The 14,762-nt window shown below is 42.6% G+C and overlaps 1 non-coding gene across 1 annotated transcript; it reads left to right on the top strand.

Annotated features, from left to right (window-relative positions):
• Window positions 1–14,012: 14,012 nt before the first annotated feature.
• On the top strand, window positions 14,013–14,086 carry trnai-aau. Its single transcript has one exon. It is a non-coding gene; the product is annotated as a tRNA-Ile (tRNA).
• The last annotated feature ends 676 nt before the right edge of the window (window positions 14,087–14,762 follow it).

Below are 14,762 nucleotides of genomic sequence, written 5' to 3'. Positions count from 1 at the left end.
GTTCACATTGGAATGTATCTGATATCCTTAAGATATCCCCTTTATAGTACAATCCGTGCCCAGCTGAGAAAAGCAGCTTGCATAACATTTGGCGTTAGTTCCAGTCACTTAACAAACAAACAGCGCTTCCGCTTCAGTGAATTCAGAACGGCAATGGCAAAGTTGAGCAGGCCAGTCCACCAAACGCCTGCCATTGAAATTCATCATCAGAATGAAATCCCGATGGAAATGTGCCTCAATGTATACATGATAATTTTGTGGATCAGCATTTCAACGACTCAACAAAGGTTCTGGATCTAGTTTAGATCACTTTTTGATCTAGTAGTGTGCAATAAGGACGGTTTAATTAATAATCTTATAAAACGCGATTTCTAAGGGAGACTGAAAATAATAAGGTAGAAGTTTAGATTTTGTTTTTGTAAATGATTTGGTTTACGCTGAATCTCGGGTAATGACTCTCAAAATAGCAAACAAATAGCTTTTGAATGCGAGCTGTCAAATGTAGGTTGGGTCACCACTGTTAAATATATGATTGTGGACAAACAATGGTTCTCATTAAAATAATTACTGTACAATTTTAAACACGTATACATCCATTTAAGTTGTATCAGCCCCAAGACAAAAGAAGAACTGCGCAACCGTTACAAACAAGAGTGGTTAAAGATACCATAGTAATAAACCGCGAGAATGGAAAGCTTTTAGATTTCAACCAAAGAGGATCTACAATTTACAAGGATACAGTAACGAGAATATGATATTACACCAACTACTAACTTTAAAAAAAGTTTGTAAACATTTCTATAAATTATGCAGATGAGAACAAAAATAATCTTGCTGTTTCCCACAGCAGGAGTCCATGTGAGACTGGAAAAGAGCCCGCCACAATGTGATATAAAGAGTCACATAACAGTAAACATTGATCCTTTGGACTCAGAGAAAGGTGACATTATAATGGGAATGGGGATTTGGCTCAAAAACGATTCAGAATAAACCTGAAACCAAATATCAAGTGAATATATTGAACTTGTGTAAATCTGTACCAGAAAAGAAACATTTCTGGAGACATTCATGGGGGTAAGTTCCAAGCAATCTCCTAGACCTTTCCACTTACAATATGGAGTTTTACAGAAGAGGTAGCTGCAAAGATAGCAGATGTATTGGATTCGATCTGTCAGAATTACTTAGAATCCAGAACAGTTCCCAAGGATTGGAAGGTAACGAACCCCGATATTTAGGAAGGAAGCAGGAAAGAAAACGGGGACCTATTAGCTTAACATTACTGCTAGGCAAAATGATATTTTATTTTTGTTCGGGATGTGCTAATAGAACACTTGGAAAATCTTAATGTTATTCAATAAACTCAACACAAGTTTGTGAAGGGGAAATTGAGTACGGCAATCTTATTAGCGTTTTTGAGGATGTAATTACGAGGACAAAGGGAACACAAGTGAATACACTAAATTTGGATTTTCAGAAAGCATCCATTAAAGTATCCTTAGAGATTCTTACGCAAACTTAGGAATTATGGGATTTGGCGTCAATATTAGCATGAAAAATGAATTGTGAATGGACAGACAACAGATAGTAGGAAGTAAAGTGACATTTTCACCTTGGCCGGCTGTATCTAGTGGGGTGCCGGATGGATGAAGACTTCGGTCTCAGCTATATACGTTCGATTTTAATGGCCGATATGATGGAACTGACTTCAAAGTGTAGGGTAAAGCTGTTTCCCACAGCAAGAGTTCATGTGAGACTGGAAAAGAGCCCGCCACAGTGTGATATAAAGAGTCACATAACAGTAAACCTGGGGTAGACAGGTTCGGACGTCGGAATGACGTGAACTAGGGGCTCGTGTAGAAAACGGCATGGAGATATCTCTTAGCCTGGGCTATGCTGGTGCTTATGTATATCGCCGTGTGTTACCAATAAACAGTGACTGTTCAACAGCTGAACCTTCTTTGTAAGACCAATAGACAGAAGCCTTACAACTTGGTGGTAACTAGTGACCGAACACAGAACTCAATACAAGCTGGGGAAAGACCCCAAAATCTAATAAACTAAAGGAACCATATCCGGACCTGACAAATTCACCAAAACTGAAGAGCACAGGTGGAGATCGCCGAAGAAGTAACCCCATTGCAGAACTGGAGGCTCAAGGGCAGAAGAGAAATCCACTGTATAGCTGAATGACTCCAGCAGAGCACGTCGCGGGCATTGTAAATCCCCATCAAATACAGAATCTAGACAGATCGCAAAGGTGAGCAAACTAAATAATATTTTAAAAATCGGTACAAAGGCTGAACGGGTATTTAAAAGTATTGAGGGCATGAATCAGGTAGAATAGTCTATTTCTTCAATCACTGCGCCCAGCCCAAGTCCAGAAACGGCGGCCTAGAACGGTTGAAATAAAAACGTTTGACGCCTCAGTGAAACCGGAAATTACCTTTGATGAACTGAACACTATACTCTGGGAAATTCGCGAGAAGACCCAAACGTTCGATTCAAAGACTTGCTGCAAAGAAAATAGATCACTTTCAGGTTGGGTCCGACATCGCCGCTGGAGTCCGCCAAAACCCCAAAGGCGCGGGATGAAGTGAACTAAACGGCTACTGCAGAGCCATCTTTAAAAGTGTAACAACAATTAAATCTGAACTCTCTTCTGGTGAGAGAAAAACAGCCATGGATAATAAATCAGGGCCAACTGGTCGATCTTTGCTGACCCAAGGGGCAAATCAGGCACAGAATTGGTGGCGTTGGCGGGCATTTTAGAAGATATACGATAGTTTTAGGGTTAGATAAGGAGACACAGGCTGAAGAACTGAAAACACTTTTGTAATCAGAAGGTCCGATCACCGATGACGTCATTGTGAGCCAAGGAATAAATGAATCTCGGGGGAAATTTGAAGCTGTTCTGAAATATTTCGATACTTACTTTAATTTAAGAAGGATTAAAATTTTAGTGCGAGGAAAGTTCAACAACAAGGCCAACAACCTGGAGAGCTCATTGGCATCCTGGCCCTCGTGATGTCCGATAACGGCCGGCAATTCACTCGCGAAGTTTCACTCAATTCACCATCCATTACGGTTTTGAACAACTTAACTGCTCCCCAAATTTTCCACAATCAAATGGCGAAGCAGAAAGAGGCGGCACACCGTTAAACCCCCTTGTGAGATATAGAAAATACCTCCCATAGACTGCCTCAAAGCAACAGGCAGGAGCTGAGCCATGTCCCGCATAATCTTAGTCAAACTTATTTCTCCTAGTTTCTGTTACCAAGCTGAAACTGTTTACGTTTTGGCATGTTGTATTCCACCTGCCCTGTTCTTTCCCACACACTCAACCCATCCATTTCCCTTTGCAAATGTTCTGCGTTATCTCCAACACACATTTTCACGCCATTTTTCATCGTCAGTAAACTTGGATACTTTGTGTTGTAAGCGTTCTGTTCAGTAGGTTTCACAAAGATGTTCAGAGGCTTGTAATGTTGAACAATAAATGTTTGTTGCCAACACAACTGCATGTCTGTGCGTGTGTGTGTGTTTCTCCAGCTTAGAGAAGCACTGGAGACCCCAGAGTCAGGAGCTGCGACAAGAGCTCCATCATCTCAGTGCTGACTATTAGCACGTGCCTATGTGTGCTTACGTGCACGTGTGTTTTTCTGTGTTTTTTCTTTTACAAACTATAGCCCAGACTAAGAGCTATCTCCATGCTGACATCCACTCAAGTCTCCTGATCATGCCTGTCCCATGCCCTAACCTGCCTACCTTAGCTATACTGTTATGTCACTCTTTCTATCACGCTGTGGGCAGTACTGTTCTCCAGTCTCACATTAACTCTTGCTATGCCGAACATACTCGCAGTACCTTTCCCTCCACTCTTAACCCAACATAATTGCAGTACAATATTTTTTTACAGCTACCCTTTCTCCTTCTTCAAGCCAATGACTTTATAAATCCAGACAGCCTGGAGGCCTGACAATTCTACCAGATCTCGTTCTGGTCACATCTGGAGGGTTGTTGGCCCAGTTGTTTTGGGCCAGCTTTATTGGTTTGGAGTTGAGAAATCAGAGTATCCTTTTTTTCTGGCACATTCTTTTATTCATTCATGGGATTTGACAGCCGGCTGGCTAGGCTGCTGTTTATTACCCATTACCAATTGCCCTTGATAAGGTGGTGCTGAGCTGCTTTATTGAACCACTGCAATGGATATTATGTAGGTACACCCACTTGAGTGTCTCTACCTGATTAGCTAAAAAAAAGATAGGAGGTTCTCCTCAATGGATGGGGAGGAGAATCCTGTTCCGGTGGATTGTACCTTCTGGAGTATGTAACAGGTATGATCTTGCTTGATCTTCATCTCCCCAGTCTATGATGCCCGCTCTTTCAAGGTGGCTGGTCCAAACCTTGTCGCCTGTGTTTAACTGGAGCAGGTCCTTGGTGCAGCATTTCTTACTGTAATCAGAACGGTGCATTCTCGGTCCTGAACTTTCTTCTGATCCCTGACTTCCAGAATAACTTAAAGATCCAACTTGCCAGGGTTTCAGTCTCCTTCCCTAAGGAAGGGCAGCTTTCCCTCATAGAAAGGACAATGTATCTTCATTACACTGCTTCATGGGAGGAGATGATTGTGTGTGAAGAGGGACTGATTAAGCTGGGCCTGTACACAGGTGATTGACCTGCTTTGAAAACTTTATATTCTGTAAGATTTGAATCTCAGAACACTCCAGCTTAGAGAAGCACTGGAGACCCCAGAGTCAGGAGCTGCGACAAGAGCTCCATCATCTCAGTGCTGACCATTAGCTCCATCCAACCTCCATCTGCCAACTATATAACTGCAGCAGCTTTAACAAAGACTATTCCAGCTTCCACTGCCTCGACTGCTGGTAACAGACTTAGCATCAGATCGCTCCTGATTAAGAATTTACTGGCAGATCATAGAGTCACAATGCCATAAGGTGTCGAAAGGGGTGCTCAAGAGTCGACTGAGTTCTGGATCGACGTAATATTGTCCTGTGATAACGCTGAAAATGTAAATTATTCAGCAGCGGGCAGATATGACAATAACCTCACAAACAACCCTTATTACAGCTCTAGTGAAGAAGGCGGGGCATGATTTATGTTTCTAACTCTTCACAAAGATACGGTGACATTTCACCTACGGCCGCCATCTTATTCTTGCTCCACCAGCTCAATGTTTATTCATCTGTCATTTTTACTAATGTAACCCTAGAATTTTATCTGCTTTCATTTTATGAAGGAGCACAGTTTGATGCTGAACTGAATGAATCACAGGCATCAACTAACATTCTCTGGGTTATCCGCTTCCCTCTCTATAGGGCCCAACCACTTCCAGTGTCACGGGACGAATGGATAAAATGAAAAACAAATATCTCTGCATCAACATCTCTCTCCTTCTCCAGCTCTCTCTCTCCCTCGATATCCCTCTATTTATTTCTTTCCATTTTTCTCTCTCTGGCTCTCTATGTATCTCTCCCTCTAAACACTAACATCCCCGCCTCCCTTCAACCCGTCTCTCTCTCTCTCTCTCTCACACACACACGCAAACACAAACACACACTGATGCTAACACACATTTTCCCTATTCTGGCCCAAGCGAATTGAAACGAAATATTTTCAGGAAAGCCGCAGTGACTGCCTTTTAAGAGATTGTTTGGGTCAAGTGATGGTTCCTTGCCACGAATGGGAAAGTATGTCCAGACAAAACCAAAGGTTTTCGATGAGGAAATATGTATCGAGCAAAATGGAAGAAGTAAAGGCTGTCAGATTCTTTTCTTTTTATTCATTCACATGATGAGGGCTTGCTGGCTGGGCCAGCCTATATTGCCCATCCTAATTGTCCTTGAGAAGATGATGGTATGCTGCCTTCTTGAACCGCGGCTCTTCCTGTGGTGTAGGTACACCCACAGTTCTGTAAGGGAGGGAGTTACAGGGTGTTGACCACGTGACAGTCAAGGAATGACAATATATTTCCAAGTCAGGATGGTGAGTGACTTGGATGGGAACGTCCAGGTGGAGTTGCTCCCATTTATCTGCTGCCCTTGTCCTTCTAGATGGTAGTGGTCGTCGGTTTGGAAGGTGGTACCTAAGGAGCCTTGGTGAATCCCTGAAGTGCATCCTATAGATGGTAGACACTGCTTATGCCATCCGTCAGTGGCGGGAGGGAGTGAATGCTTGTGTGTGGGGTGCCACTCAAGTGGGCTGCGTGGAACTGGACCATGTCAAATTACTTGAGTGTTGTGGAAGATGCACTCATTCAGACAAGTGGGGAGTATCCCATCACACTCCTGACTTGTGCCTTGTAGATTACAGATATGCTCTCAGGAGCGAGGGAGTGAGTTACTCGTCGCGGGATCCACAGCCTCTGATCTGCTCTTGTAGCCACAGCATTTATATAGTTAGTCCAGTTCAGTTTCTGGTCATGTTCACCCCCAGAATGTTGATTGTGAGGATTCAGTGAAGTGCAGTCGGACGTCAAGGGGCGATGGTTAGATTATCTCTTGATGGAGATTATCATTGTCACTTGTGTGTTGTAAATGTTACTTGCCACTTGTCAGCCCAAGCCTGGATATTGTGCAGGTCTTGCTACATTTGGCCATGGACTGCGTCAGTATCCGAGAAGTCGCGAATGGTGCTAAATATTTTGCAATCATCAGCGAACATCTCCATTTCTGACCTTATGTTGGACGGAAGATCATTGATAAATCAAATGATGATGGTTTGGCGGAGGACACGACCCAGACGACACTACACTGCAAGTGAGAACCTTGGAAAAAAATAGACAATTCATAGGGGATGTGAAGAATAAATACAGGTAGAAAAGGGCGAATGGGAGAATAGACTAGCAGATGTTTTTTTTTTATTCTATGGATATAAATATAAAAGGTTGCGAAAACAGGAACGGGCCGAATAGGGACTAAAACGGAATTTCATGCCTGGAACCAAATGATTATATCGTGTTTGCCAAGAAAGAAAAACACGGCCAAAGGCAGAGTGAAACTCGAGGTAGATGTGAAATTGGATGGACGACAATTGTAGAAAGAGGAGGCATTATAAACCTGGCTTTACTTAAATGTTGATAATTCACCTGGATTGGTTCAGGGCAGGGTGTTGAGGAAAGAACGTTTGGAAATTGTGGAGGGTAGTGGGCTGCAAATTTCCAATCCTGCTTACTTATAACGGACGATGCTAGAGGATTTTAGAATTGCAAATGTCATACTATTGTTCACAAAATGTAACTAATTATCATTTTGTAAACCACACACGCACCAATTTAACCTTAAGTGGTGGAAGAGCTTTTGGAAACGATGTCCAGAGACAAAATGTATTACCACATGGATAAGAGCGGATTCTTTACGGAAAACATGCCTGGATGTGTTAAAAGCAGATTGCATTCAGTTAGCTTGATTGTTTTGGGAAGAAGACTGTCAGTGGAGCATAGGTACAAAGTCAGCTGAATGGGAGGAAACAAAGAGCCGCGGTGAATTGCTATATCATGGGATTCTCCAGCCATCAGAAGTGTCATTGATGCTGTTTTTTCTTCAACTTAGGACCGAGGTGTCAACGTGGAGGGCACCAATTCAAAATGTGTGGATGACACAAAATTCAGAAGTGTTGTAAAATTCAGAGGAGGATAATAATAAATTTCCAGAGGACAGAGGTAGGCTGATCGAACAGATGCCATGAAGTGATATTTAATGCGGAGAATAGTGAAGGTAGAGAGAGGAAAGGTGATATAAGGTATACTAGTCAATGCTAAATGAGATACAGGAGCTGAGGGGGCTGGAGAAATGGCTGCACCAACCATTGAAGTTGGCAGCGCATGTCGGGACAGGTGATTCAGCGCAAAATCAAGTGGGTCCACCGACTGGGTGTTGGATTTTCAATTCACTCCCAGCATTCGGCGGAGTTGCAAGGCGAGGGAACTGGAAGATCTTTCTACCTGGCTTTCAGTCAGAGATTTGTTGTGTTTATAGCAAATATAGTAACAACTAAACTGCAGGAAAAAGAATCCAACTATAGTCGTCATGCATGCGTTGATCTCAGGGACAGTCGCTTCGCAGCACCGCTTGACAGAAGAGAAGACAACACTGTGGAGAGTTCTCCTTGCTTTTCGCTAGTATTTGGGCTGTGCTGAGTGTTCTTTATAAGAAGCGAAACCGAATTAAATTTAATTCAAAAACGTTATACGGGGAAAGCATTAGTTTCTGAGTCAGTGAATTACTTGTCGCCGAAAAATATCTGGGCTATGACGCACCCTGTTGGACGACACTTGTAAAGCACATGATTTTAGTGCCGCCAGCTGAACAGTCGATGCAGAGCCAGTCATTAAGGGTGTGGGGAGTACACAACGAGCAGATATTTCAGGCACCAAATGAGCAATGGGCGTATTTCCTAGGTGGTGAGAAACAGGGGAACAAATAAATGCAAAAAGATTTGGGTCTTCAGGTGCACCGCACACTATCCGCCAGTGCACATGTACAAACAATCATTTTAACATCTGAACTTCCAGGCTGTCATATCCGAAGTACCACTCATTCCAATAGATATTTACTCAACTGCCTTAAATTTGCTGCTACACGGATCTATGCAACAGGCATGAAAAGTACAAAGGAGTTTTGTAATGCAATGTCGTGAATTACATAGCACCATTTTGCTGTAAACATGATTGCACATCACTTCTGGGATCGCAAACTTATTAGGAATTCATTATAAGTGATGGCGCTGTTTGACGGTGCGAATTTGAAATTCCCAGGATGGTACAATTGAGGCAGCAGATCAGCCTGAAAGTTCGTGAATTTTTGTGAAGCCGTGAAACACATAATACATCTGCCTCTATTTCTCATATTCTTACAGGCGCTGCTCATATCACCAGGATTACATTGGCACTGGATTGGAAGCAGTGCTGATTCCGGAGTTTAGTTGGTCACTTTAGGAGTTCAGCTCTGTAAATCTTAGATTTATATAATTACAGGAAGGGTAAAGCAGAGAAGGTGCCCGTCCTGTCATTGCTGCTTCGCTGAAGGAGACATTCACCTAGTGTCGTTCTCTGCATCTTTTCTCCCCCCTTTTCAGGGATGCTACCTGTTTCTGATATCTTGAGAAGGGTGGTCTGATCGGGTTTTCTACCCTGTTAGAATCTAGTGTCAGATTAAATTGGGAGAAAATGCATCTGCCGGCAGGATGAATGGAGTTGTATCAGCACATAATGCTGGCACTGATTCACAGCGCCAGTGTCTCGGCCCACCAAGGGTAAAGTCCAGAATAATTTATCACACTTAAAGCAGCTGGGAATCTAGAAATAATTCCTAAAGATGATCGTGGATGCTGAAATTTCGAGAAAAAAATCTTTATTTTTTGCAAACCGATTAAACATATCCATCTCTTCTGTTCTCTTGAAAAAAGTCAGCATTCTTTGAGTGGGCTTGGGGAAGATGTTTCCATTCGTAGGGGAAACTTAGGCCCGAGGGCACAGCCTCAGAGTAAAGGGAAGACCTTTTAGAAGAGAAATGAGGAGAAACTTCTTTAGCCAGAGAGCGGTGAATCAATGGAATTCATTGCCATAGAAGGCAGTGGAGGCCAGGTCACTGAGTGTATTTAAGACCGAGATAGATAGGTTCTTGATTGGTAAGGGGATCAAAGCTTCCGTGGAGAAGGCGGGAGAATGGGGTTGAGAAACCTGTCAGTCATGATTGAATGGTGGAGCAGACTCGATGAGCCGATTGGCCTAATATCTGCTCCTATGTCTTATGGTTTTATGGTCCTTGCTTTTCTAAACTGTCATTTCACTGGGACTAAGCCTTTTGACCCAAAAGGCTGCACTTGGACTTGGTCTGGAGCAATGGGCCCTGAGAATAAATGCCTGATGCTCTACCGACACGACTGTCCGGTCTGTATTGAATGTGTTTCCCATCGCTGCCTTCACTGTCTAACAAGCGCCTTCATGGCATTTATATTTTTCCCATTTCCTTCTTTGGTAATCTCTGCCTGCAGCGCATTTCCCTCACAGACAGACCGGCAGCCTCCCTTTGGCTTCATTTCACAAATCTTCCAACTTGCATCAACTATTTATTTTAACCAGTGGAGTGTGACGTAACAATTGTTATCCTGGTCTGTGCACTGGACCTTCAAAGCCTTGAAGGGTGTATTTAATTCAGGGAGCTATTAAGTTGCAGAAATTGAAAACGGAATCTCCAAAGGCACAGAGATGGATTTCTCGAGTGGGTAAACCATTTATTATGGTGTTTGTTTGGGGAAAGTGTGATACTATTCCCTTGGAAGCAATACAGCTCATTCGGAATAACGTTTAAGTTGTGTGAATCACTAAGTTTAGGGAAGTAAATGTATCTGCCAACCCCAGACCATCATTAAAACGATCCACCATTTAACCCTACCCACTCTTTCTTGCATAACGTGCAGTAACATAAACCAGTGAATCTCCTCCCTTGGTCTGCTAAACCTGTAATAAAGCAAAGTGCTTCCTTAAGTAAACACCTCTAAATGTAATGTTGGTCCATTCAGGCTTCTTAATATCGGCACATAAACGCATTTTTTTTTTCGGACGTTGTTACTTTGATGTAACCTTCATAACATCTGCCTCCATGTTATTTCTTATTGGGTTTTGTCACGTTTCTATCTTTGCCCCTTCATATTACATTTGGGCGGTTAATATGCAGCCATTCACAACTCCATCTGGACATACCTTTTGATTCTTTACCATAACCATTACAACTCTCTGTGGATGTTGCATCAAAAAACATGTTCTCCCCTTCCCTCCACCATCACAGACATTCGCCTTTGTACATCCTGCCCTTTCCTGCTCTCCACGTTTTTAATACTTGGTATATTTCTATCTTTCTTCATTTCTGATGATAAGTCATCGACCTGCACAGTTCACTCTGATACCTCCACTGGTGCCTCCGACCGCTGAGGATTTCCAGGATTTTTTTTTTAAATATTCCCAGCAATCACGCTGCATTGATTTACTATCTGCAAGGTCGGTGGAATGAGATTCAATCTGAATTTAAAAATAACTAATTTACAGGGTGACTTGGAAACTTGATTGTGCAACAAAATTGACAGCTCTTTCCAAGAACGGGCACAGAGTAGATTGGCTGACAGGCCTCCTTATGAGCTGCAGGATTTGATGAATCACGGCTTTAATTTCTGCGTTGACTGGGAGATTAGAAAATAGCTGAACACGTGAAGGTGAGGAATGAACGGTTCCAGGTAATTGTCTGATGTTTTGTACCGAACATGTAACACATGTAAGAGGATTTCGAGCACAACATAGGTCTACAAATTACTGCTATATTAACTCCTAAAACCCTTAATTAACCTCGCTTCCACTTACACTCCCGTTAAGGAAATAGTAAAAATAAATATATTTAAACAGACCTTAGCAAGTCGACACAATACCCTGGGCAGAAGTATTCAAAGTGGCTATTCCATGCTTCGGTCTGTGTAGACAGCAGGCTTAATGCACAAATACTGAAGGCTGTTTACACTTCCAGTCGACCTTAGAATGCCTTCCCTGTCATCGTTCTCCTTTATACGTGTTTGTACTTTTTAATGTGAGCCCCATTGTTCCCAGGTGTCTTTGGAACTTTGCCTTTCTCATAATATGAACCATATTGCTAATCATAGTGCTAATATTATCTGGAACCTTTGGGAAAAAATAAACATGCTGATTGGTTGCCTTCTCTGGCTAGGTGTAACATCCAACCACCTCATTGAAATTCAAACTACTGCGATTTAACTGCAAATTCTGCTCAGCTCACATTCTAAGTCGTCAGCCATGTTTTCCCATTTAGCATTTAAAACCTAGCTTCATTGATGAGTTAAAGCCTCCAGACAAGCTGTCTCCAATTCAATTACATCCCCCACACACTCAGAGAAACTAATCAAATCCCACTATTACCAACTTTTACAATAAATCACAATAATATTATGAGAATTATGGTACGTTCGTGACATCAGGAATTCCGTCCCTTAAGCTCTGAGCCCCTTTAACTCTCTCTTCTTTCAAACCCACGTTCAAATCGACCTATTAGGTCAGACAGTTCGTCATTTTCCTAAATACCTCCATGTGAAGCTTGGTTTTAAATGTTGACATATAACGCTCCTTTCAAGCACATTGGCAAGAGGAGGGGTGTGGATTGTTATTTTGTGAAATGCAACAGATACATAGGAGATTCTGCTGTGTTGTTCAGTTCAGTGGGCTTCAAAATTAAATTGTGTGGATCCGTTAAAAGTTAATATATCCCTCCGGTCAGAGTTCGGGTTGTGGAATATTGATGAGGGTCACTGCTCAATCTGGGATGACGAGTTTTATCTAACGTTGGCTCCCATTTTTAGCAGCAGATACCACAGGATATCCACGTTCATCGTGCCGGACCTCCACCATCGATTTGTAACTTGGTAATGTCCATGAGGTGACCAGGAATGCACACAGTACTCAAATTGTGGCCTAACTAATAATTGATAAAGTACCTCCATAACCTCCCTGTTAGTATGTGTTATGCCTCGTCTATTAAGCGAAATGATTCTACTTGACTTCTTTATCACCTCATTGGCCTTTCAAGTAACATTCGGGAATCTGTAGAGATTCGATCCAATGTCCATCACTCCCTCTATACCTCCCAATACTCTCTTCATTAATTGTGTATTCCCTTCGACTTGTTTGAGTTCCCCAGCTGTATTACATCGCTCTCCCCCGGATTGAATTCCATTTGGCACTTTTCTGACCATCTAACCAATCAATTGATAACTTCCTGCTTTCAAACCTCGTCACTATCAAACACAACCACTGTTCTCGTTGCTTGAAAACTTCATGAAGATTCTCCCTATATATATTGCCAAATAGTTAATATGTGCCGCGAAAAGCACGGCTAAATATGCATGTGGCTTTTTTTCAGGAGAGAAATCTGGTTGGTACAAATCCATCTCCCAAACACCCGTAACGCTGATGTTTTCAGGATTCACTTCGGTGCTCGGGCGCTCTTTAAAATGTAAGTTCTCCGTTCGCTCTGCCATACAGCCTGATAAACAATTCCCAGTGATGTTTGCAGCAAAACAGTGCAACGGATTGGAAAACTTTGCATTATAACTGCGCACCGTTGATTGGTGACACGTAACCTCCTGGGCTCAGAAATCAATGCCGCCCCGGTCTAATTCCAACCATTCTCGAACGCCTCGTTATGAAGGCAGCCAGAAGAGGGTAAACGCGAGTCAAAACAACAGTGAGCTCTCCCCACAATGTTACTCTGGGACTTGGGAAGCGGCGCTGTTGCATAACTGTTAATCAGGTAAATACATCAATCAGAGGGGCAGTTGGCCTATTACTTACCACTTTCCCAACTTGCTCTGATCGCCTCAAGTCACCGATTAAGGGCCAGGCGGAAATATATTTCAGTTCCCTGACATTGCAACTCCCATGAATGATAGCACCAAGTGTAAATTTCAACAGGCATTCGGTAATTTCTCGTTTAAGCCACCGTCTTGCATTTACCATGAAATCCACACGCTTCAATTCCAACATCCTGGAGATACGGCAACATTTCGACACTATTTTTACTTCAGTATTTGAAGTGCTCATTCTGATTAAATAAAGCATCGTTCTTAAGGCAGTTGTGAATGAACAACTTGCGCTGGTCATGCGCGACATGCCCATCATCCCAAGAAATAAATAGAAAAGAGATTGCATAGATATCAGCCTATTGATGACGGGATATTTTGCAGCTGAAGGTTTGCTTTGGACAGATTATTTTCATCATTGACAAGAAGGAGAAGGTATCTGTTGCTGAACAGCTTTTTGAGGGTCGGATCATTTAGCAGCTCTGGGAGAAACATACACTCACAGCTCGCTGGTAATCTGAAGTTTCAACTGGACAAATAGGAGAGTTCCAGACTGTGCACAATCAATCAGCAAGGAAGAATGCTGAATCCTCCACAGTTGAATTTGAAAACCAGATACTAGAGACAATGGTTGAAGTGGCCGGTTAGCTCAGCTGGTTAGAGCGTGGTGCTAATAACGCCAAGGTCGCGGGTTCGATCCCCGTACGGGCCAACCAAATTTATTCGACTTCGAAGGAATTCAAGTTATTAACAGCCCTCTGCACGACAACAATAACTCGCTTCGTAACAATTTCACGCAAATACTGCATCTGTCAGCAAAGTCTATCCATTACTAAATTTCTCAACAGTTAGTCAGCTGCTGGCCAGGCCAAAAAAAATGCATTTGCTGCTTCGAGATCTCTTTTAAAAAAGCAGCACAATATACTCCTAATTTGTTGTTAATTATTCTCAAACATGACCGGAACGAAGTAAAATACTGAACTGCGCAACGTTTATTTCATTGCTGAGCTACGTGTAAGCGACGGATAAACTAGGCCGCTGAGAAACCAATGTTTTCCCGTCTAACTTGTCGCAATTCCAATCTCTGTCTGACAATGTAGCTACGAAGACAACCAACAGAGGGTAAACCCAACGCAAAATAACTGTGAGCTCTCCCCACGGTTTAGTAGCTTTTCTGTATGACTGTTCCTGGGATAGATTTGTAAATCACCAAGGGCAGTCGGCCTGTTATTTGTTCTCTCATTTACTGGTTCCGCAACTTGATCTAATCGCCTAAAGCCGCTGATTGAGAGCCAGGTGGAAATATATTTCAGTTTCCTGCACTTGCAACTTCCCCGACCTTTACTACCAAATTTTAAATTCAACAGGCACTCGGTCATTTCTTGCTA

This window comes from Carcharodon carcharias, assembly GCF_017639515.1.
Source record: "Carcharodon carcharias isolate sCarCar2 chromosome 24 unlocalized genomic scaffold, sCarCar2.pri SUPER_24_unloc_10, whole genome shotgun sequence".
Taxonomy (NCBI): Eukaryota; Metazoa; Chordata; class Chondrichthyes; order Lamniformes; family Lamnidae; genus Carcharodon; species Carcharodon carcharias.
Note: the sequence above shows the minus strand (reverse complement) of the source record. Positions and strands in the feature narration are given on the sequence as shown.